General features: G+C 38.3%; 1 long non-coding RNA gene and 1 other non-coding gene across 5 annotated transcripts in view; one reads left to right on the forward strand and one right to left on the reverse strand.

Moving 5' to 3' along the window:
• The window catches only part of LOC107054107, a 186825-nt gene that overhangs the window by 154772 nt on the left and 9915 nt on the right, over positions 1-22138 (forward strand). The window contains exons 7-8 of the transcript XR_006930838.1: positions 17923-18123; positions 20524-20612. This is a non-coding gene — a transcript (uncharacterized LOC107054107). The remainder of the gene's footprint in view (positions 1-17922; positions 18124-20523; positions 20613-22138) is intronic.
• Positions 1-22138, reverse strand: part of LOC101748762 — a 66966-nt gene that overhangs the window by 16515 nt on the left and 28313 nt on the right. For 2 of the 4 annotated variants that reach the window (XR_006930840.1, XR_003076707.2), the window contains exon 7: positions 1199-3443. This is a non-coding gene — a long non-coding RNA (uncharacterized LOC101748762). Of the gene's footprint in view, positions 1-1198; positions 3798-22138 lie in introns of all 4 variants that reach the window. The other 2 variants (XR_005862112.1, XR_005862114.1) reach the window with 1 other exon arrangement.

The raw sequence follows: 22138 nt of genomic DNA on the forward strand, positions 1-22138 counted from the left end.
GCATAAGTATGCAAAGCCTGTTGGCAGATTCACAGCAGTTTCTGCATTTCTGGGAGAGAAATGCTGTGTAGAATGCACTTTGTATATACATGCATATACATGTATGTATAAAAGCATACTTAAAAGAATATATGTAAATGTGAGAGTGCTTGAGTGTATATGGCTTTCAGCAGCTCCCCTTGTTCCCCAACCCCTGTTCCATCTCTACAGTCTTCTACTCCTCTCCATCTGCTTCTCACAACACCCTCACCAACGGACTCATAATGCACAATACAGACTTGGGTATATGGGGCACATGATGGCTTTTATTGGATAAAAATTCAGCAAAATGAGTAAGAAAAGGTCACTAGTATGTTGAAAATCCCACTAGCCATCTCAGACGGGTATAGTAGCCAGCCTCCTTCTAACAGACTCCATTTCCACAGATAACAACTGATGCCCATTAGGCCCAGCTCAGCTGCACACATCAAGCTCTTTGCACTGCATGAACTCCCATGCTAAGTAAAGTGCATCACTGTAACAGATTTTCTGCACCTCTACCTTAGCTTCCTTAAGAACTATGGCAAAAATAATGGTATTTGTTCATTACTGTCCCTCCTTTAGCTCTCTTTAATTACATAGTTATCCATCCCTTTCTGCCTTCAGAACAAATTTTAAAAGCACACAGAAGACAAAATCAGTTGCTTTTATTTTTTAACAAAACACTTTCCTGTCCTCAGGTATTGTATTCCAGCTCCAGTAGAAATACAAAATAAATCCTTCTCCATCCAAGGAATTTTGTCAATTTTAAACCATTAAATCAACAGAAATCATGGCCCAGATCCTTTGATATGGGGGGGTGCAAGTCATCTAATTTTAATTAGGCTTCTTTCCAAACTCCAGAAAGGATCTAGTGAAAGAAGTGAGTATAACACGTATACCTCCAGTATTTGGCTCATGTTAGTTCTAGGTTAACAATGTTATTCCAGGGTGCAGAAATAATAGCTAATCACTGGAATGGATTGCTTAGAGGATAATAACAGGTGTTATAACTACTAAAAATCATTTAATAATTCAAAAAATAGAGTGACAGATGGCTATCAGAATGTACGTAGCTGAAGTCAATCCTGCCTTCAGGCAGAACGATGGGCCAGATAATGTCTTTTTCTGACCATTTTATTATGTTTTATACTACCATTTGATGATCCACGTTCCTCACCTTTTTTTGGGAACTCTTTGTGTGTCCATCTGTCAGCAGATAGGTACAAAGCACCAAGGAAGTTTTCTCACCACCATTTGATCCTTGCAGGGAGAGACAGAAATGCCAGACCATCTCTCTTCCACGTGTACAGAAGGATGCACAGTCAGGGAGCAGACAAGATGCCATGTTAGCTTCTTTAATCAGTCCTTCTTTTGTCTTTTTGCTGCCCTACACAGGTCTGCTAGCCAGGACTAGCTCAGAGAACTCTGCGAAAGAGAAGGGAATTCTAGTTTTTTCTTCCCATTAGGAAGGTTACAGCTCAGCCCTCTGTCTTAACACTCATCTTTCTCCACACAATGTGAGAGTGAGTCCTTTATGAATTCACATCCAGAAAAATTTCTCCGTGAAATCATTCTCCTCCTCAGTGATATTGGAGCTCAGTGACTCTTTAAAATAACTCTCTTTAGAACAGAAAAGATACTTACTTTTCTCTAGTAAATTTATCTGAGAACAACACCTACCTGTGACTGCCCAAAGGATTTCCTACCTGTGATATCTCTGTCCCTTACTTTATTTTTGATTATGTTTCATAGAACTTATAGTAAGATCAACAGCAGTGGCTTGTTATCTCAGAGATTTGAAAACACAGCCATCTGAATTTTGGGCTGCATCATCTCAGTTTGTGAGTTGTGAGTTTCTGCTGCTAGCAGTCAGCTATTATCTTCAGGATGCTTTAAGTGAGCATCACATCAAAACAAAATCCCCAAACTGCCAATATTATTCCCTAATGTCCAAGAAAACTTTTTATATTTGAGATTTGCGTAAGAATGGTCAGCCCACCCACACACTGGACAGAAAAATCATCACTCACTGAGTGAGGATGGGCTGAGCTATTGAATGAGTCACACATACATTTACAAAAACATTTTACATGTGGAAAGTCAAGTTTTATCTTTGGCAGCTCCATCGAAGAATGGAATATGATCCTGAATTGAAAATCTGGCACTTACAAGGGGGAATCCAGTTCTCCTTTTGCTAACAGAGATGTAAACCAGGAGTATGCCTTTGACAGCCAGTGGTGCTCCACTGCACCACGCAGGGAATAGGGGCCAGGGCAAAGAGCTGGAATGCTGCCAAGCTGAAGCAGTATTGGGTTGATACCTGCTCTGAAATCCTATAGAAACCCTCATCTCTCAGTTTATCAACTCACGACTACAGATGCTTAAATAATAAAGGAAAAGCCCCTGTGTGTTTGTGAAATCTGGCCTTTATTTTATATCACTCTCATGACAAAAAAAAAAGAGTTCGAAAAATGTCTTAAACCACTACTTGGGGATTTTCTCCAAGCACTATGCCAGCTGCTCTCAGCCTCCATTGTGAAATGATGGGCTGTTGGCATAGCCAAAGTACTTTACACTCCAGCAACCACTGGATGCATAGCGGCCCTCTGGGAGTCATTACCAACTGGTGTAATTTAGGGCAGCCCTGAGGCAGCTCTAAGTCACAGTCTCCAGGAACTGGAGGCTATAAAGGTGGCATAACACCTCTCCTTTAGGTCTATAATCTGCAATAACATTTACAATACAGACTGCATCGTATTATTTCCATGTTTAATTAGAGTAAAGAATATCAAACATTTTACTTTAACGCTACCCCGTGTGCTGTTACCAGCTCTGTATGTGATTTAATGGGTGATCAATCATTCACATATCAGTGGTGATGTAAACCTGATGTTCATTTGTTCTTTTTCACTTCATGCATGGGTCTCATGTAACAAGAAAAGAAATATCTACCGGGAATGTGGTAGTTCTGCATTGCTGCTAAATCTCAGCAAGCCCTTCTACAATCCAAGAAATAAGGTAGCATCAGTTTACAGACCAACTTTTCAGTGGCATTGTTCCAAGTCAGTGCTATTGACCAGTCTGGCTCATGCTTGCCTTCCGTGGCCAAATACGTGATGCTTGACATGTCAAGTCAGCTGCTGTTTTCTTTTAAGAGAGAAGATATTGTTGATACAGCTGTGAAAGGATATTTTCTCTTTTCCAAAGAATTATCACTAAATTACATTAAATAGAGAGAGATCCTCTTCCTTGCTTAACAAATGCTTGGAAATGAAAACATTGAAGATGTTGGTAGGAAGGGACATTTTTGCCCTGTCATCATTTTCCATTCAGTCTCTTTTCACCATCCATTTGATCTGATGCTGCTGTCCACTTATATTTCAAATGGGTATTATCCTGCCATTCATCTTGAGATACCACTTCTGTTGAAATAAACAGGAAAACTGCCGTCATGAAAACTGAAGGATTATACCTCTTGAGGGAAAAACTGTGAGATTTATTCCACTGTTTCAGGCCAGTGAACTGAGTCCTGCTGAGTTTGGGAAGTGCTGGGGCCAAGGACAGCCAGGGTTGGTGGTGTCCCGTGGCAGGAAAGAGGAGCTGCGGTGGGCAGTGGGAGGTGGATGGGAGCCCACAGGTTGGCATGGAGCATGAATGCCTTCCTCCAAGGGGTATCCCTAATCTCTGTGCTCCTCTGCAAGTGCTTCCCTATCATTTCATAGGACAGCTCCTCATCACTTCTCTTCAGAAGCAGGAGCAGAAAAGCAATCTGAAACCTGCCAGGGAAAAAGAGGTTATTATTTTGCCACTCATAACAGCACAACTTTGTTGTAATCATAGCAATAAAACAAAAACTGACAAGTGATGGCTTCTCCGAGGTGCTTTTAACCTTAATAAGAGCTCCATTAATTTTTCTTATTATTGACAAAGCAAATTAAAACATATCTCAAAACAAGCAAAACATAAAAAGGGCATCAAAACCAAACTGAAATCATTGAATCTTATTTGTAGAGAATGCCATTAAAATAATGTAAATCTGCTTCTGTAAATTAACTTCATGCATAACTAGAAATGATTAGCATGCATGTATACAAACCTCTGTGTTTGTAGTTTTGGCATATATCTTAATAAACTCCTGTTTTTTTTTTTTTCATTTGGTTGCACTCTGGAAATGTTACCCTCTCTGAATGCACAGTAAATTAGTAGAAGAACCAGCTTGTGGAAGGGCTGTCACTGAGCCTCCCGGGCCATGATGAGAAGCAGGGCAAAACCAGCCAAGTAATAACTGTTCCACACAATGAGAGCATATGAGGACACCTGAAGTCATGAACATCAGATATTTACAATAGTGCACAAATAATACTTTTAGGCATCTACAGGAGTGGAGTTCATACATGATCCTGAATCAGCTGAGATTTTTCCTAAGTAAGGTCAAAGAAGGAATTGGCAGCCTTTTAACCACTGTTATGGCAGATGGAAAAGGGGAGAGTATCCACAAAATAAAACCCCAAACCACCACCACCAACAAAAAACAAAAACAACCCAAAAAGCTCACTATAATCTTCTCTAGCTTCACTTTGTGAAAAACCACTGTGGGAGCAATCACTGCAAATAAATACCACTAAGTAGACAGACAAATTTTGTTGGGCCAGTTTTCAAGACAATCCATCAAGGATCTAAAATCTGTGTTTGAATGACTGGTAGGAGGTGGATAAGAAAGTGGTAAAATTGAGTTTTTATCTAAGAAAAAACCCCATTTTGTGTAGGAGCTCTTACTTGAATTCACAAATATTTGTAATCTTCTTCCTGGAGAGAAGACCAACAAAAGCCTGATGTTCTGTTACTAATGTCTGTCCCAATAGGAACACAGCCTAAGAGAATAATTCAACCTTAATAAAAATTTGATATTCAATACTTAAAGAATTTACTTGATGTGCAGGATTTAGAGCCTTAGAACTTCATAAATAAATGTCTAAATGCCATGATAAGTAGCTCAGGAAAAAAGATCCTCTACTTTGGATACTTGGAAAAGTCACAAGAGGAACCTGGCCCAAGATCCCATTCACCAACATTCTCTACTAGTTTTGCTGACTTCAGGTATTCTGAGCAGATGCAAATCCAGCTCAAGCACCTACCATGCACTGGTATAGTTAGCAAGCTGTCTGTCGGCTAGTTCTTCCAAAACTGGGAACAAAAGGAATAGCAAGCAACCTCTGCCAAGCTCTTGGCACCTGAAGAGCCTGAAAAAATTAAATCCTCCCTCCATGTGTTCGTGACAGACTTCATTTCAGTGCTTGTTCTTGTACCCTTTGAAAACAATAATGTTTACAAACTAGGAATGGGCATTTGGGAATAATAGGATAAACAAACAGGAATAGGCAATGCTGTGTTGTTTTTCTTTTCTTCGTCTTTTTTTTTTTTTTCCCCCCTCAGATACAGAAATACAGTCTTATTTTAAGTATCTCCTATTTCTGCCCGCTTCAGTATGGAAGCTGCAAATTTATACAAGGCACTTTAGTGTTTGAAGATAGAGATAATAATCCATGTTTTCTGAAACTAGCCAAGAGGGTAGGCTCCTGCCTCGAATTATTTACATTCTCTGACCCTTCAGGCTCAGCTTTTAAACCAATCAAATTTCTCTAGCAGAATTTGTAGCCTAACCCGTTTGTATTTTACACATTTGCTGTTAAGAGCGAAGCAGAATTTTACAAGTATCCGGCATATTCTTCATAGCACATCTGGTGGGTACGGACACTGATCATTAGAATAGTTCTGCAAACCGATAACATGCCAAAGCTTTGACAAAAGTACTTATGGTAAATGTCAATCACTTTTCTTTGCCAGTTTAAACACGTACCCTTCTGGGAATAATTTTAATCTGTTCTGGCACATGAAACATAATGAACAATATCTTCAGGCTTTGTAGATGAAAGTGAGTCCATGCATTATATGTACTACATGTGGATCACTACACAATTAAGGGAAAGGAGGAGGATATTTAAATATCAGCAAAAATCTGTGAGAAAAAAGCAGTCAGAGTAAGGGAGTTCCTGGCAAATAAGGACTGCAGGAGGCACAGAGAGGACAGTGGTGACACAGTCCAGCAGTCACCCGCATCACTCACATCTGACTTTGATATTCTTCTCCCCCTGCCAATGCCCTCTTCTGCTTAGTGGACTTTCTCTCGCGCAGAGTTAACAAGGATCACAGGTGAGGAAGGATTATATGAGGAAAGGTTATCAAAAGTGAGAGGGTCTGAATTTGCACAGCAAAAAGATAACAGCAAAGAAATAATCCTAGCCTGCTTTCTGACACTCGTGAATTCTTGTGTTATTCCTCAGTTTTTCCTTGTTTTCTGTAAGGAGAGGATACTCCTAATGTGAATGGCAGAGCAAGAAATGGGGTCTTCAAAAAGGACAAGACATCTTTCTTAGCTGAACTTCTGTCACAGTGGAGGATTGCGTGTGTGATGCATGTTAATGGACACAGATTTTCACTTGTGAATTTCCTGAACTACATTTCAGTGGATTGCGTGTTAATAATGAAGGGGGAGTAGACAAAAAATTCAAAAGAGCTGTAACTCCTACTTTTGTTCAGCAAGTTGCATTATCATCTCACAGATCTTTCTGGTCTTTCAAACAAACATGCTGACCTCTCAAATACGTACTGGTAGAACTTTTCAGATCTGCTGAATACAGTAGGTATTTATGCTTTTAGTTTAAATGGCGATTACAAATTATTCGCCTTTTGCCATGCACAATATGCATATTATGGTGTGGATATAGTGTTACCAATTCACTGTAACTAAGTACTTCAATGCGCAAAAAAAAAGCAATTTTTGACCCAATAGACCATAATAGAGCCTTTCAAGCTTGTTTGAGGCAGCTGCCATGAATTGAAAAAATCATACAAAATGTGCAGAGCCATTTAATATGTAGAAACGTGCATTTTCAGTAAGATATGATGGCACATACAGGATATTTTTAAAAAAATGAGGTACTGGTCCTCATTGTTGTCTGATGGTGAGGAAAGCTTCAGATTAGACCTGTCGATAGCTAGCTAACAGGTGAAGTCAACAAACTACCTTCTCTCTGTACTGGCCAGGGTGATGCCATTTTTGGCTTAACGTGAGCTTTTCTGAGCATGTGAAAGCAATACTGTAGTACTGAGAAACTCTGAGAGAACCAGACAACTCAGCCAAAAATGTATTTTAAAAGTATTTTTAGTGCTTTAAATAAAAACACATTCTTTTTTTTTTTTAAATGTGGTTTCCAGTATGTTCCATCTTTTTAAATTTAGCCTATTGCGTCAATATTTTATATGCCATCATGAATGCTGTCCTCTTGTTAATGAAATAGTGATTCAAGCCACAAAATTAAAACCAGTTGGTTTGTCAAATCCAGCGTTAAAAACAATTCTGTAAGATGACTGTGGGGAAAATACACAGAGCCTTTATAATCTACTCACGGCTATTAAACTACTTATGATAAGGGCTCCCTTGGATTGCCCCAAATCAGGACCCTGTTGCCATCTGACAAGGGCTGAGGATGCCACCTGACCTCCAAATGGCAATCCAGAAGGAAATAGAGCTCTGTCATGTTTGTCAGTCTCACATGGGTGTATCAGACACCGTGCTGCATCCCAGACAGCACTGGACACTCCTGTCTGGGCCAGTGAACCAAACCTGAGAGGTTTATACCTTAAATTCTTAATATGATTTGTACATGTGTGAGAAAGCATGTACATATTTGTGGTTCTCCATATGTGATCGCAAATGTATGTTGATGTACATATTTATAGCACAAATGCTGAGTCACAGCCTGAAGCAGTGATGGAGCACCTGATGGGAAGGCAGGGCCAACCCAGGGAGCTCAGGTGCATGCAGTGTACCTGAGTGATTGGAAGGGATGGAGCCAGGATGCACCCCTTCCCAGACCTCATTTAAGGGTTGGCAGTGGAGGTGAGGGCATCTTACTGCAGATTCCTGCCTACCTGAGGCCTTCTGAAGGTAAGCAGTTTTTCTTTTTTCCTTCTCCCTCTCCACTCTTTGTTTCCATGTTTATGGCTGCTGTGTTTGGGCTTATCCTCACTTGCTGCACTCTAGGACTTTGTCACCCTGCTATTATTGCTGTGATTGCATTGCAGTATTAAGTAGCAGAGTAATTTTAACTTGCTAGGAATTGATACAAATTATATTTTTTTTCTTAAAAAAAAATTATTTACATATTTATTTTTATTTTTAGCAAGAGGACTGAAGCATGCAAAGCTCAGAATATTTGTCTCTTCCACTAAATAACCATTACAAGTTCTAAATAAAGAAACAAGTGCCAGAGCCAAAGCACATTGAAGTTAATATGAGTATTTTCATTGCCTTCAATGGACTTTGAATCAGAGTCCAAATTTTTAACTGTTGCTGAACATCTTTTCAGCCACAACATTTTCTCTGGTACTCTCTGTGGGCACAATAGTAGAACTTGAGAAAACAAAGGGGTGTTGATGGTGTGATCTTTGTTTTTATTGCACACAAAAATTAGGTCCTGTGAGTGTCAGCTGTGTTAAAAAAAAATAATCAATGTATCTATATTTGTGAGGATGGGTGGCTAATATCTGCTTAGGACAGAACATGATTCATTCTGATGCTTCTGAAACCACTGACAAAGAGGAAGATAATGTTGTTAGTATCAGTGTATTTACTTAAAATAATACTTTTTCTAATTTTGATATGCAAGTTCTAAATTGTCTAAATTCTTCTTAATGATAGCTGTTTTGAAGCTTCTAAACACGGTACATTTGTGTGTGTTGTTTCAAACATGGACTAATCAGCAGAAGTCATGCTGGACGTAGTGCATGCTAGTATCCATACATCTGATATCATTTTTAGAAACTATGGTGAACTTGTCTGTCTCGAGTGGCTGTGTAATACAGAGTACAGTGTGTTTCCAGCTAAAAGCTATCTGACACGTGTCTTGAAGGTAAGCTGAGGAGGTTTTTCCTCATTGCCTATCTCAGATATGTAATATAATAACAGACATTACACATTACAGTGACATTCCATTATGGTGCACAGCATCATATAGTCTTAGCTCCTGAGGGGAAAAAATGACCAGTGGAAATTGAAGCTAGCCTGTGGACTTAACCAATAATTCACTGGATCTCATTCAGCTGAGAAGCTAGGTTTTATTCAAACAGATACAGATATATGTACACCTACATAACCTTGAGTTTAACAGATTTTTTTTTTTTAGTAGAGAGATAACTGATTAATAATGCATTTTGATTCTGCTGCAATACCGTGGCCAAAAATGGGCTATGCAGTGCCCATAAAAAGGAAATGGATTTCATTGGGCCCCTTTGGTAGGCTTTGAAAACGTTACCTGCTCAGAGTACGTTGACTATCTGGAGAACGATGACTTATATCCTCGTCCAATTTACATATCATGCTATTAAAAATATTATCCACAGGAGTTGTTGGAGAGCAGTGTCACAATTTAAATTTATCTTGTCTGTAGGATTGTGGATAACCTGATACATAAAACTACATCTCAATTGGTGGATGGCATCCAGTGGCAAAATCTGAGCACTAAAGGTCTCCTCAGAGCATTGGCAATACCCTGCCAATAGATATACTGTACATGCCATTTAAGCCAGCTGAGTACTGCTTTTCCTCTCCCTCCCTCCAGTTTTTCCATTCCCCAAGGGGCAATCCTTTGGCGAACAACCCATTTAAGTCAAACAGCTATCATGTAAAAGTGAACACGAGCAACAAAGCACATCCAAGGGAAGCAAGTTAAGATCTAGGCCTTGAGGTTTGAAGAGGGGAGGGGGCTAAAGAAACTGAGCCAAAGAAATTCTAAAAAGGCACTTTTTTAGCTTAAAAAAATAAGATTAGAAACTGGCTTGTATGAGCCCAACTGTGATTAAAAAAATAAATCTTTTATAGTTAAGACAGGATTTTTTTTTCTTTTTGTTCTTTGACTTTTTCTTGCAGAGAAAGAGGCTATCTTCACTTAATCAGAGCAAAGAAAGAGTGGCTGAGGCAGAAGCAGCATCATGTGGGTGAAGGTCAGGCCAATTTTCACCCATGTGATGCTGCTTTATCACTCATGGAACAAAGATTAAGGCCTTTCTTTTCTTTATCCTTTTGTGCTTTCCCCCATTACTTTAACAGATCTGAACAAATCCCAGGCAGTTCATCCAAAAGTTCCTTTTAGCTACATTTAGTTCAGATCCTCTAAATTCCACATAAGTCTTCATGCTATACCAACATGAAGAGGCTATAAAACGCACATGTGTAGGGAGAAAAAATGTTATAGAAAAACAGAAAAATCATTGCACAGAACATGATGACAGCAAAGGCCTTTTCAGCTGCAAGAAACTAGGCACATTCAGACATCAGAAATATCAGCATCACTATGCCCTTATTCTAAAAGAAATATGCTTTTTTAAGAGACCAAAATGATGCATTAACACTAATGTTCTGTTAAGATGATGTTAATGCAGTAAAACTCTAGGTAAGCTCAGAGGTTCTGGGGAAGAAAAAAAAAAAAAAGACACTAGAAATGCATAACTCATTGCTGCCCATAAGTATCTGTAAACATGTTATAACACAAAGCAGTAGCACACATTGCATATGTTTACATGTCTTATTGATAGCTAGGTTAATCAATCCTATACTACGGAACTGTATCAACCGCAGAAGTATGAGAGGGTGTAATTTTTACTCCAGTTACAGAGAGGATTGGTTGAAAGGGCAATTGTCTGATTTGACTCTGCGTTTCAAATGTTTGGCTTTATTCAGGTAGGGTGAAGCGACCTTTCATAACTTGCTATTTATCTCTGTTTCAAATCATAAGGCTTAAGGAATTGCTGTTGCTTAGCACATTTATTTCAATGATATTATAAAATGATTAGTACAGTATGTTGAAATAAATACCAGTCAATTGCATAATCATAATGAGAAGCAGATATATTTATGTGACAGGTCCCTATAACGTCTGCAGTTTTCCACAAAACTAAATCCATAACATTTTACATACTAACAGATATGGAAGATAAAGCAGTTAAGCATTTTGTGTTACTCATGTTTACCAGAGCAAAATCTTGGCCTTGCTGAAGTAAAGAGAAATACTGTCTTTGACTCCAGCTCTGCCCTGGGTGAGGAACTGAAATGGTGCAGAGAGAGGTCTTTTATTCTTTGAGTAATTTTGTGATGTGTGAACTCTTGATGTAACTGTGAGAAGTCAGCACAGAATCATTTATATTGGAAAAGACTGAAATCCAACCATCAGCCTAACACAACTACATCCCTAAGGGCTGTGTCCACGTGTCTCTTCAATCACCAGGGACAGTACCTCCATCACCTCCCTGGATGTCCTGTTCCAATGCCTGATCGCCCTTTCTGTGATGAAATTCTTCCTAATATCCAGTCAAAACTTCCCCTGGCACAACTTGCTGGGGCTAATGCCTTGCAATGTCACTTCTCACCTGAAAAATCAGATCAACACCCACCTGGTTATAATCTCTTTTCAAGTAGTTGTAGAGGGTGATGTGATCTCCCCTCACCCTGCTCTTCTCAAGGCTAAACAGCTCAATTTCCCTCAGCTGATTCTCATGTCTTTATTTTTATTTTTTCTTTTTTTTGGGGGGTAAGAACTGCTTTGATAGGTTAAGTGCACTCCTGCTCAGGGTAATGAAAGGTCAATAAATGATATTATATATACAGATCTTGAAAGCAAAGTATTCTTATTGCTTATACTGGAAAAGAACTTCATGTGTATGTTCAACATTTGTGGTCAAGCCCAAGGCACTCACATTCTCTTATAAAACCAGAAGATACCAGTATTTTTTTCTTTTTTGGACCATTTTCAGCTTTAGATAAAAAAAAATAGAAGAAGTCCAGGAAATCTGTTTCACACACTCTGATAAATGAGATTTAACAAAAGCTGCAAGAACCTTTCTTATTCCTACCTAGACCTCACCTCCTTTCTTCACAGAACTTTGAAATGTGTTTTCCTCTGGCTATTTTGGTAGATTAAAATTTTTTTTTTGTGCTTTCAGAAGTAGGTGACAATTTATCATCCTGCCTGCGATTCCTCAGTTAGATATTTGTAATGAAGATGAACTATCTTTCAAAACAGCTACAGATGGAGAATTTTTAGGTATTTTGTAGTTTCTAAAAAAAACCTCTGATTTTTAAAGAAATATTTTCTGTCTCAACACACGCAAAGGGTTGAGAGCTGTGGCTGCAGCCAACGAAACATGACAAACTCTGGAGTGGGGGTTAGCTGCTCTAAAAATGTTCTGCCCTCAATCCACCCATTCCCTGTGTGCTTTTCATTCTCCATTGGAGGAATATGAATTTAAGTAAATGCCATGTGACAGTGTGGCTGCTGTGGAATTTATTCATTTTTCTTGAGTAGGAGATCAATTAGTAATTACTTAAGGGCAGTCCTTATAGGCCATCTAGGTTGGCCCTTAATTAAGCAACAAGACATGACAGGCAATGTATTTCTGGGCAATTTAGCACATCTCTCAGGGAGTTTTTAAAGCATGAGGCCAAAGGTCAAGTGACTTTAGCCACCTGAGAAGTGCAAAAATCCCTTAGAAATGCACTGTCTAGAGTGACTTATTGCTGTTATTAAATGGAATTTGTGAATAAAAATAAGAAAGAGCGTCAGCCTCAGGCATGAGTAGGGCATTATTAACATGGATATGACATTGTTGACAGCTAATCTAAAGCTCCATTTGTGTCCTGAGCTCTAGAGCTGTTTCTTTATACTGTGTATTAAAGCAATGAAGATGCATGATGTTCTTCATCCATACTTTTATCAGAGCTGTCCCATAAGAATGAGTAACACTGTTTTCTGAACTTTGTATTGCACTTCAGCTTTTGGGGGGCTAAAACAAAACTAAATCTTGTATTTCTAGCATCCCATTTCTGGATTATAACATAGAATTCTCCTGAAATAACAAAACTTCTTTCCTAAGATGCAAAAGGACAGTCTTCTGACAACCTAAGATCTGCCATATACTTGTTTCTTCCTGGCTCAGCTGCTTGCCTGTGCCCACCACTAGGCTCCCTGGGTCTGACAGCACATAGTGTTGAGAGGCTGAAGAAGTGCTCCAGCAGCAGTCTCACTGGCAGAGCTAATTCCAAGGCCTTCCTCTTACATGTGTAGTTTTGTGTCTCTTTTTCCTCATCACAACATTAATTTTAGCTTTATAAAGAGCATGCATACTTTCTGAACACCTTGAGTGTGTATGGTGACATTGCCAAAACACTGCTTGTTTCCTGAAATTTGGAATTGCAGGAAAGGTGCTGAACATCTGTTGTAAATATATCTCTTTACAGTCAGTCTGGGGAAAGATAATATTTTTGCTCTGCTTATTTCTATTGGCTTAATTCTTTCTTAAGTTTCTTGATGCATTTGTTATTATCCTTATCCTAAAGTGTTGATGGTGTATGGGCTGGTTCTGTGACTAGCAGGGCAGGGGAATCTGCAGATCTGCGCCTCTGGAAAGGGGAAGCAGGGGACCCCAAGTTAATTAAAAACAATGTCAACGATCTGAAGAGAAACAAACTAATTTACTAAATATGGTATCAAAATGCAAGATAACACACTATAATGCAATAAAATTAGAATTGAAGCTAATTAATCAAATATAATGAGAGAGAGTGTCTGAAAGGTGGAAAGGCCTCACCATAACACTGAGGTGAAACGTGCAGTTGGGTTGAGCAGCAGGGAGGAGAGATGAATTAAAAAGGAAAGGTCTCGTGACTCTGCTAGGGGTTGGATCTCCTCTCTGAGCACAAAGCGTTCTGGGGAATGTAGTTGTTCTTCTCTTCCAGACAGGTGCCTGTAACTGGAGCATAAACTCTTTAGCTCCCTGTGCACTGCACGATGTTATGAAGTGGAATACCAATAACCAAAAATTGTAAAACTGTGACATAATGCATGCTCAATCGCTTGTTGGGTCTGTTTGTTGATCTATGGTAACACCCATTTTCAAAGACCAAAGTCTTGTTTCAAGGACAGAAGTCGCTGGCTCAGCTCCTAGTCTTACTCTGATCAGTTAGAATGACTCAGGTTTGCTGTCCTGCAGGACTACAGTGCGGCTGCAGGTGGGTAAGAGGAGGTAGTGCCTGGTGGTTCTGATGCTCCCAGTGCAGCTGCATTTTCCAAGAGGCACCGTAACTGTGCAGCATGTGGTGTCCAGTTTTTCTGCACATTCACAAGTATGTCTGATATGCTATGAAAGTAATGGATTTATGGTGCATACCTCAAATATTTTAAGTGTATGTGAACACATATTTGTGTCTGGGAAATCCTGCGCAGAAATGTGGAAGTGCTGATGTGAAGTCTCTGCTTAGGCACAGAGGAAATGAAGAAGACAAATCTAGAGCTCTCTATGTACATGGATAATTTGGGGGAGTTGTTGTAGGATTATAACAGAAACATTTTGTAGATTCAGGGAATATATCTTAACCACAATGGAGTGTCTCAGTTTCTTGTGGTAGTGTTGGTGCAAAGAATGGTAAAACTGTCATGAGAAATTTCAGAGCTTTAAAAGGCACTTTAAATAATATATATATTATATATATTATATATATATATAATATATATATTATATATTTTTTAATATTAGTGACCCGTAAAGATCTATCAAAATAAAAACAATCATAAAAATGTTCCATTCTAGTGAAAAAGAAGAAAGCTGATTAATATCACATTTGTGATTTGGATTGTGCTGAAGGTGATACTGGGCCACAAGGAATGACTAATGAGTTGTGGTTTGAAATCTAAGGCTTCCTGAACAAAACAAACAATTCACTTTCATGGTAGCAAACCCATCCACAAAAGCCTGTACCTACAGCAACCCTCATCATCCCACGTAGACTGAGACAGTGTTCTGAGACTTGCAGGAACTTCTGCCACTTGTCTGGATTCAGCATTTACTGACAGTTCTGAACAATTTCAGGAATGATCAAAAGTATGCCAAAAAAAAAAAAAGGGGGGGGGGGTGGGGGGGGGGGGGGGAAGAGGCGTGAAGAAAAGAACATGAAGTTCAGAGCTCCTTACATTTAACTGTGCATTACATCCCTGCTGTGTGATTTCTCTGTTTTAGCTTAAGTACTACTACCTGATTAACTTGACACAGAAGTTTTTAGGGTTAGCAATCCTGCATCCAAACCTGCTTCTGCCCATATCTAATCAACCACACCTGACTGAGGTGCATAAGAACCCTCCTAATGACTGCCTGCTGAGCCAAGCAGAAGTACAGAAAATACTTCTTTATCTAAATATTTTGTTCTATATCCAAATATTTTCTTTAAAAGAGTGCACAGCAATTGCTGAGCACTTGTGCTATACTCCCAGCTGCTGACTCCCCTCCTTGTCTCTTTTGGCACTGGGTGCCAGCAGCACCAATGCTCAGGTCTGGCAGCATGGGCGTATCTGCGCAACTTTCTGCTATTTTTCACAACAGAAAGAGGTGTTAACATAATAGAGCCATCCTCACCAAAGGGTATTTATCGTAGGTCATCTTTTAAAAGCAAAAAGTTCTTAATGATCGGAGAATTTGAGACCATGACATTTACAGCTGTTGCTTTTACTATGAAATCCAATGTAAATTCTGCCCCTTTACTTTTATGATCCCTCATGCTTTTCAAAAGCTAACTCTTGAGTGATGGTTGATAAAACTGTTGAAAAAGAAAAGCAAAATGAGTAAATAAATAAAGAAAATCATTACAATGAGGAAAGATATGATGGTCCTGGGTTGAAAGAGGAAAATACACTTTTTTTTTGTTTTAACCTGATCTTGCTGTGGTATCCCTGTTGATTGCAGGGGAGTTGGACTAAATGGACCTCAGAGGTCCCATTCAACTCTAAGGATTCTATGATTCTAAGAAATGAGATGGAAAGTGGAATCAAAAAGCAAGGAACATAATCTAAAAGGAAGAAGACGGAGAGAATTAGAAAGCAATGAGGACCAAGTGAAAAATATTAAAATATAAATTTATATTAATAAATTTAGATTTATATTAAAATATAAATATTAATACTCTATATATCTGGGATACAAAACTTTGTTGGCAGTTTAATATAGAGGATTAATGAAGCATATATACAAGCACTTCTATATAATTGATATATATTCTAAGTGATATATTGGCATAGATATCGTAGCATATCAATTTTTGTAAAAGTTTTTCCTTTACCGTAACATAACTAAAATATATTTCCACATTTTTTTTCTTCTCCCACTATACTCAGTTCACTGGATACTTTTGCAAGAAGATATATATACTTGACACTAATACACATGTAAGCACTGGCATGATGGCCAGAGAGAAAGCACAATGGAAACAAAAGACTGCTCATTGTGCCTATTTTTTAATTCATTACTTATTTGAATTAATTTTATGGCAACATTGATTGTGTTTTTCCCTTGTGTTATATCAAAGTGTTGCAGAAAAATCTGTGCATTACTGAGGGGAGGGGAAAAAAAATCCCACCCAACAATCAAAGACTGTTGTGGCCATGATTTTTTGGTAAGTGATGTGAAAGAGACATGTCTTTGAACTTGTATTTAGCTACAGAGAGTTTACACAGCTTTTAAAGACTTCTTTCTTTTTTTAATAACACAACTCATGCTCCTCCGACTCCAACACGGACCAATTATTTGTATAAACTCTATTTCTCCTTTGAAACACGAGCTGTGTTCAGAAAAGATTTCCTGTCTCTAAAGATGGCTTGTTAAAAGCAAAAGAAATGCACTGAAATTAATTATTTGACACTTCTTTTCCTAATATCTTGCAAGGAGTAATAATATCCATATGTGCTTTAAAATGTTTCTAAAACAATTTTTCATGGAGTGATGTAGTTTTGTATTTTAAAAACTATGCATTTTAATGAAGCAATCGTTATCAATAAAGAAAGAGTCTGCAATTTTCAAGGAGCATTTGGACATCTCAGCCTGTGTTTCGTTTGGAATTTCTGAAGACTTTCCATTGACGTAACATTTACTTTCGAGGTGTGTAATTGGGACTCAGCATGCTCTGTGCTGTACTCTTTGATGTTCACCAGTGCTGTTTAAAGAAATGAGTTAGAACTGGGAATCCAGTATCTGCTAGGGAAATTCTTAAACCCACAGGATGGCTGCCTGTTTTTTCCTTCTCTTTTTGTGTGTGTTTGTAGCCTTTCTCTTTAGGATTCCTGAACTGACATAATACAAGCAAGGTCCCAATTAGCTGGATAAGTAAGTCAGGTTTTCTGCTGGGATTAAAAACACTCAATAGAGCCAGGAAACCAGTTGGTTAAATTCATACTCAGAGGAACTGTTGTGTTTTTTGTTTGGAGATTTTTCTGTTGTTTTGAGGGGAGGGATTTTTTTTTTTATTATTTTATTTTTGCTTAACTCAAAAAAAAAAAAAAAGTGTCTGATGAGCTATTCATACCTCAGGGAATAACACCACATTATTTTCCTGCTTCTGGTGTATTCATTTGTCTCTTTAAATTGACATCAGCTGAGGCCACTAAGACCCTCACACCAAAAAAACTTGTGACCCCCTGCACTGCCTTCAAGGCTCATTTTATACTTCATAGTTTGTTTTTTATGTGAGGTGTGGTACATATTTTGGAGGCTGTTTCACATATTATGGCAACCTAATCATCTCTGTCCCTTCTGTTTCCCCTTGCTAAAGTGCTAGACTGAGCTCCTTCTGGACAATTATTTTTCCTCTGAGACAGTCTTTCATTACCATAGAAGAAAGCAATACAGTCCAGAAGCACTAGATGACAAGACAAACATTTCCAGGCTTCTTAGCTGTTGTTTTCATTCTGGGAGCACTTTCTTAGTTTGTATTTCTGTACTCAGTTCTTTTGCTTTCTCTCATCCCAGGATTCTCTACCATATAGCTTGGACAATTCTTCCAATAGCGGGCTCCAGGGAACCATCTTTGGGCTTCATCTCACTTACTCAGCTTCTACTCAAGACTACTGTGCATCCTAAGCTTTCCCACAGGATCTACATTCTTCGTCTGCAAAACATGTGCTTTTGCTTCTGCACCGAAATCAATTACAGATCTGGGGCCCCTGAGAGGTACGTCTTCTCCCTTTTCAGAATACTCAGAAAATGATGGGGGGGGGGGGGGATTGGAGACGATCACCTTATCCATCTGTTTTACACACATTCTCACAAGGGATGGAGGACCAATACAACAGAAACACACCAGTGAATGTGCCAAGAAGTCTTCCTAGGAGATTCTTCAAGACATTTAAAGAGTGCTGTTTCCCAGGGGTAGTCACAAATTAAGTAGGAAATAGTCATTGCTAAGGTGGGGTTGTTGTGGTTGCACTTGACTTGAAAACATAGCTTGTCTCATTAATTTTTCTGTGGTAACTCACCCTCACCTAGTCTGATTGAGATGGTCCCTCTAGTACCATAATGTGTCATTTCAGATCAAGAAGCAAAGAGAGCTTACACACTTCTCCCTTGAAAGAGTGATATTCTTAAACAGATATCCGTAGCAGAGTTACTGCATTGATGAAACAACAAAGAAATGGTGAGATAAATAGTAAGGCACAAGGCAGAAAACTGCGCATTGAATAAGTGGACCCAAATACAGTTTCAGTAATTCCATTCCAGGAGACTGTACAGTGCACACAACAGTGTCCCTGCAGGAGGATGTCTGGCAGCAAGATTGACATTTTTTGCAACTACTAGGGCTACTACTGCAGCATTCAACAAAGGAAGCAACATCTACCAAATAGTTACTACAGACCACTGCAAAACTTTATGGGAGATCCACTTACAGGAAGGAATAAATTCAAATAGCGTACTCTGCTTGGCCTCCTCTGCAAATCAACATAGTGTTTCAGATCTCTTCAGTTTTGCTCTTTCCAGGAATTGAACACACATTCACAACACTTAGTCTTCAGGAAGGCAATGCGTGGCACACTCTGTGCTTGTGGTGGTCAGCACAAGGGTTCAGTAAGGTTATTTTTCTGTCATTTGCTTTCCAGAAGCAAAATGATCCAAGAGTCTTCCAATCCCTCTCAAGGAACTGTTACACAGAAACAGTGCCTGGCAGGTGGATATATTCTCTCCAGATCTATATCTTATCATTTAATTTCTATTTTGGAAGCATTTTTGAATCAATGTATGTAGTCTTTAGTGCACTGTGTTGTGTGAGAGTTAATGTTATATTGGCTCTGTTACACAAGTTACATTTGCTATAATGTAATAGATTATATGAGAATAAATGACCAACGGGAGTCTACTGGTGGCAGTGTGCAGGAAAGGCCCCCCCACCAAATAAAATGTGATGACTGTTATGGTTAGGTCTGCAAGGGGTTTCCATCATCTCAAATAAAGTTTTTTAAATGGCTGTAACTTCTGAAAATGTTCCCCACATTTGGCTGTAGATCTGACCTGCTCAGCTGGGGATATTTTTGAAAGTTTGAACAAAAACAGTTTAGCTGCTAACAGATGAAATATAAGCAAAAAATATGCTTCCTGCTTCTTTAAAAAAAAAATGGAGTGTTTGGTTTAAAAAAAAAAAAAAAAAAGAATTACAGCTGACATGACTCTGGTATGAACGCTGTTTTTGGAAAGGAAATAGTCTTCACCAAAGGGCGTGAACAGTCTCATTCCAAAGGAAATGGTTTTGATTTGTCTGAGGTTTTTAAAAAATGCTCAGGACATGATCTGAAGCCCATTGACGTCAAAGGAAAGATTCATAGTGACTTCAATGGGCTTAGAATCAAGTGTGAATGGAGCATGGGCAGCTGTTTGAAGCTGTTGCATCACTGCGACCCATTTACAATCTGATTCCTAGAATGAGTTTTGACTTGGCCTTTGGCACTGAGATAGCAATTATAAGTTGAAAAGTAACTGCAGGTGGAAAATCACCAATGAATTATAATTTGTCCCTGGATTAAAATTTCCACCTCAAAGTGTAGACTAGGTGAGAAATTCTGTTACAATGACAACAGAGTGGGATTTAGGGGTCATTTCAGACTCTTACTGATGATGTAGCTAGTTCCAGATTATTAATTATCATAGCATCTGCTGGTCTATCAACCACCTGAGATCTCATTTGGGCAAGACTATTGTCCAGGCATGTGCTACTGAACTGGCACTCTATATATTATTTTGTAGTTTTATAGTTTGATGAGATGAGCTGAGCAGAGGAGGGCTGAATGTTCATCAATGGTATTACATTTTAGGTGACTCCTTATGGACGTATGAGACTGTAGATGGGTTGAATAAGCAGGCTTCTAAGGAAAAAAAAGATAATATAGACATAAACACCTTATTTTACTGTCTACTAGTGCATACAAATAATGCTTTGCTGAAAACATTTAATTCTCAGCATAGAATTGTGTCAAAGCAAATTAATAAAATTGCAGATACTTTCTGCTGGTGAAAAGTGAGTAAAATAAGCTGAGAAATATCTATTTGACAAAAAATATATTTTGCTATCTAAATGTTTTTCAGGTGGAGAAGTGTCAAAGCACTGGAATCTCCATTTGGGATGGTGCTGCATCTTCAAGCGCAGGAATTTCCTAAGAGATCCTATTAGCCAGGTGAGAATGCGCAGATGGAGGGAAGAGACTGTTTCATGAGATCTAGCATGAATTTTTCTACTTTGAAATTTCATCTGGGGGTGACAGACAGCTGTCCTAAGATTGATCAGCCAGTGAGCTGCTCTGGGTGACTTGTGAGGCTCGAAGTTGGGCTGGAGGGGACAGTAAGCCAAGAATGGGAAGCTATGATTCTCCATGAAGGAGAATCTTTTCCTGCTCTGAGTATATCTTGTTGGAGAAGGCATAGTATAAGACAGAAACAATCCTCACCACATCCTATTGCAATTTCTATTTTTTCCAAATTAATTATCTAATCTCTTCAGCTTTCTTTAAAATCTGCATACTGTATTGGCAGCAAAAATGACCACACTTAACCAGCTGTTGGAAAATATGTGCAAAGTTTCTCTTAAATAGATGTTCTCTGATCAAGAAAGACAAAAGGACTATTTTCATTTATTACTAATAAATTCTTGACATGTTACAAGCAGCAGTTAAACTTCTAAATTAATTACTGCTGATACTGAAGCATAAAATTGATAAAATTATGTAGTACTGGACAATTGCTCATTCTGCATCCAATAATGATTTGTTAAATTGTTTTGATTTCTACTACTAAAATATTTGACTGTTGTAAGGATAAAAAAAATGTATCAGCAGAGGACTACAGATCTGAGCTATCGAAAGTCACGAAGTGTACATTTCTTATACTATTAGACTTGCCAATCTCATTGTTCAAATAAATACTCCTTGCAAAGCTTACTTTTATAACATTTTCTTAATCCTGCCTGCTTATTTTATTTTACTTGATACAAATGTAGAATCTCTACAAAGGATCTCAGTTCTACACTTTTTCTAGATCAAATATACACAATATATATATATATGTATTTTATTCTGCCATCGAGCAGATTCTCATGAAGCAAACACCTGGTAGGGAAAGAACCCTCAACAGCCAAATTTTCTAAACTGTTCTATTTTGTTTGATTTTAGTTATCTCTTAACAACTGACCTTCTGTCTCTTGGGACTAATAATGTCTTACCAAAATGGTTTGGCATGATTTAAAAATTTTTGCTGTTACACATTCCTTGCTATTAGTTTTCTCTAGGTGGATGCAATCTATTGATCTGTGTTGGATTGTGGGCTGAGAGTGATACCATTTTCATGTTGCATTTGTATATATTCAAAAGGACTACGTACAGTCACATCTTGAGATACAGATATGCAAAATTTAAGTCACGAGTTGTACTTAAACTGCACCGTGTAATGTACAGTTGTTCCAGATCCAATAACCAATTTAAAATTGAAAGTTAATTCATTACATTAGTCATATCATACTGCTGATGTGATCATTTGTCAATATTGCCACAAAAGACTAATGATTTGATAACTGAAGAGTATTTATTACAGCAGCAATTTGTATTGTTATATTATAAATAAGGGTGTGTTGGCATTTCTATAATAAATCCTATTTTCAGTGGTCTATTACCTGGTCATAAAAAATCACCTTAGGCTGAATTAGATCTAT

The sequence above is a fragment of the Gallus gallus genome, chromosome 9, assembly GCF_016699485.2.
Source record: "Gallus gallus isolate bGalGal1 chromosome 9, bGalGal1.mat.broiler.GRCg7b, whole genome shotgun sequence".
In the NCBI taxonomy this organism is placed as follows: domain Eukaryota; kingdom Metazoa; phylum Chordata; class Aves; order Galliformes; family Phasianidae; genus Gallus; species Gallus gallus.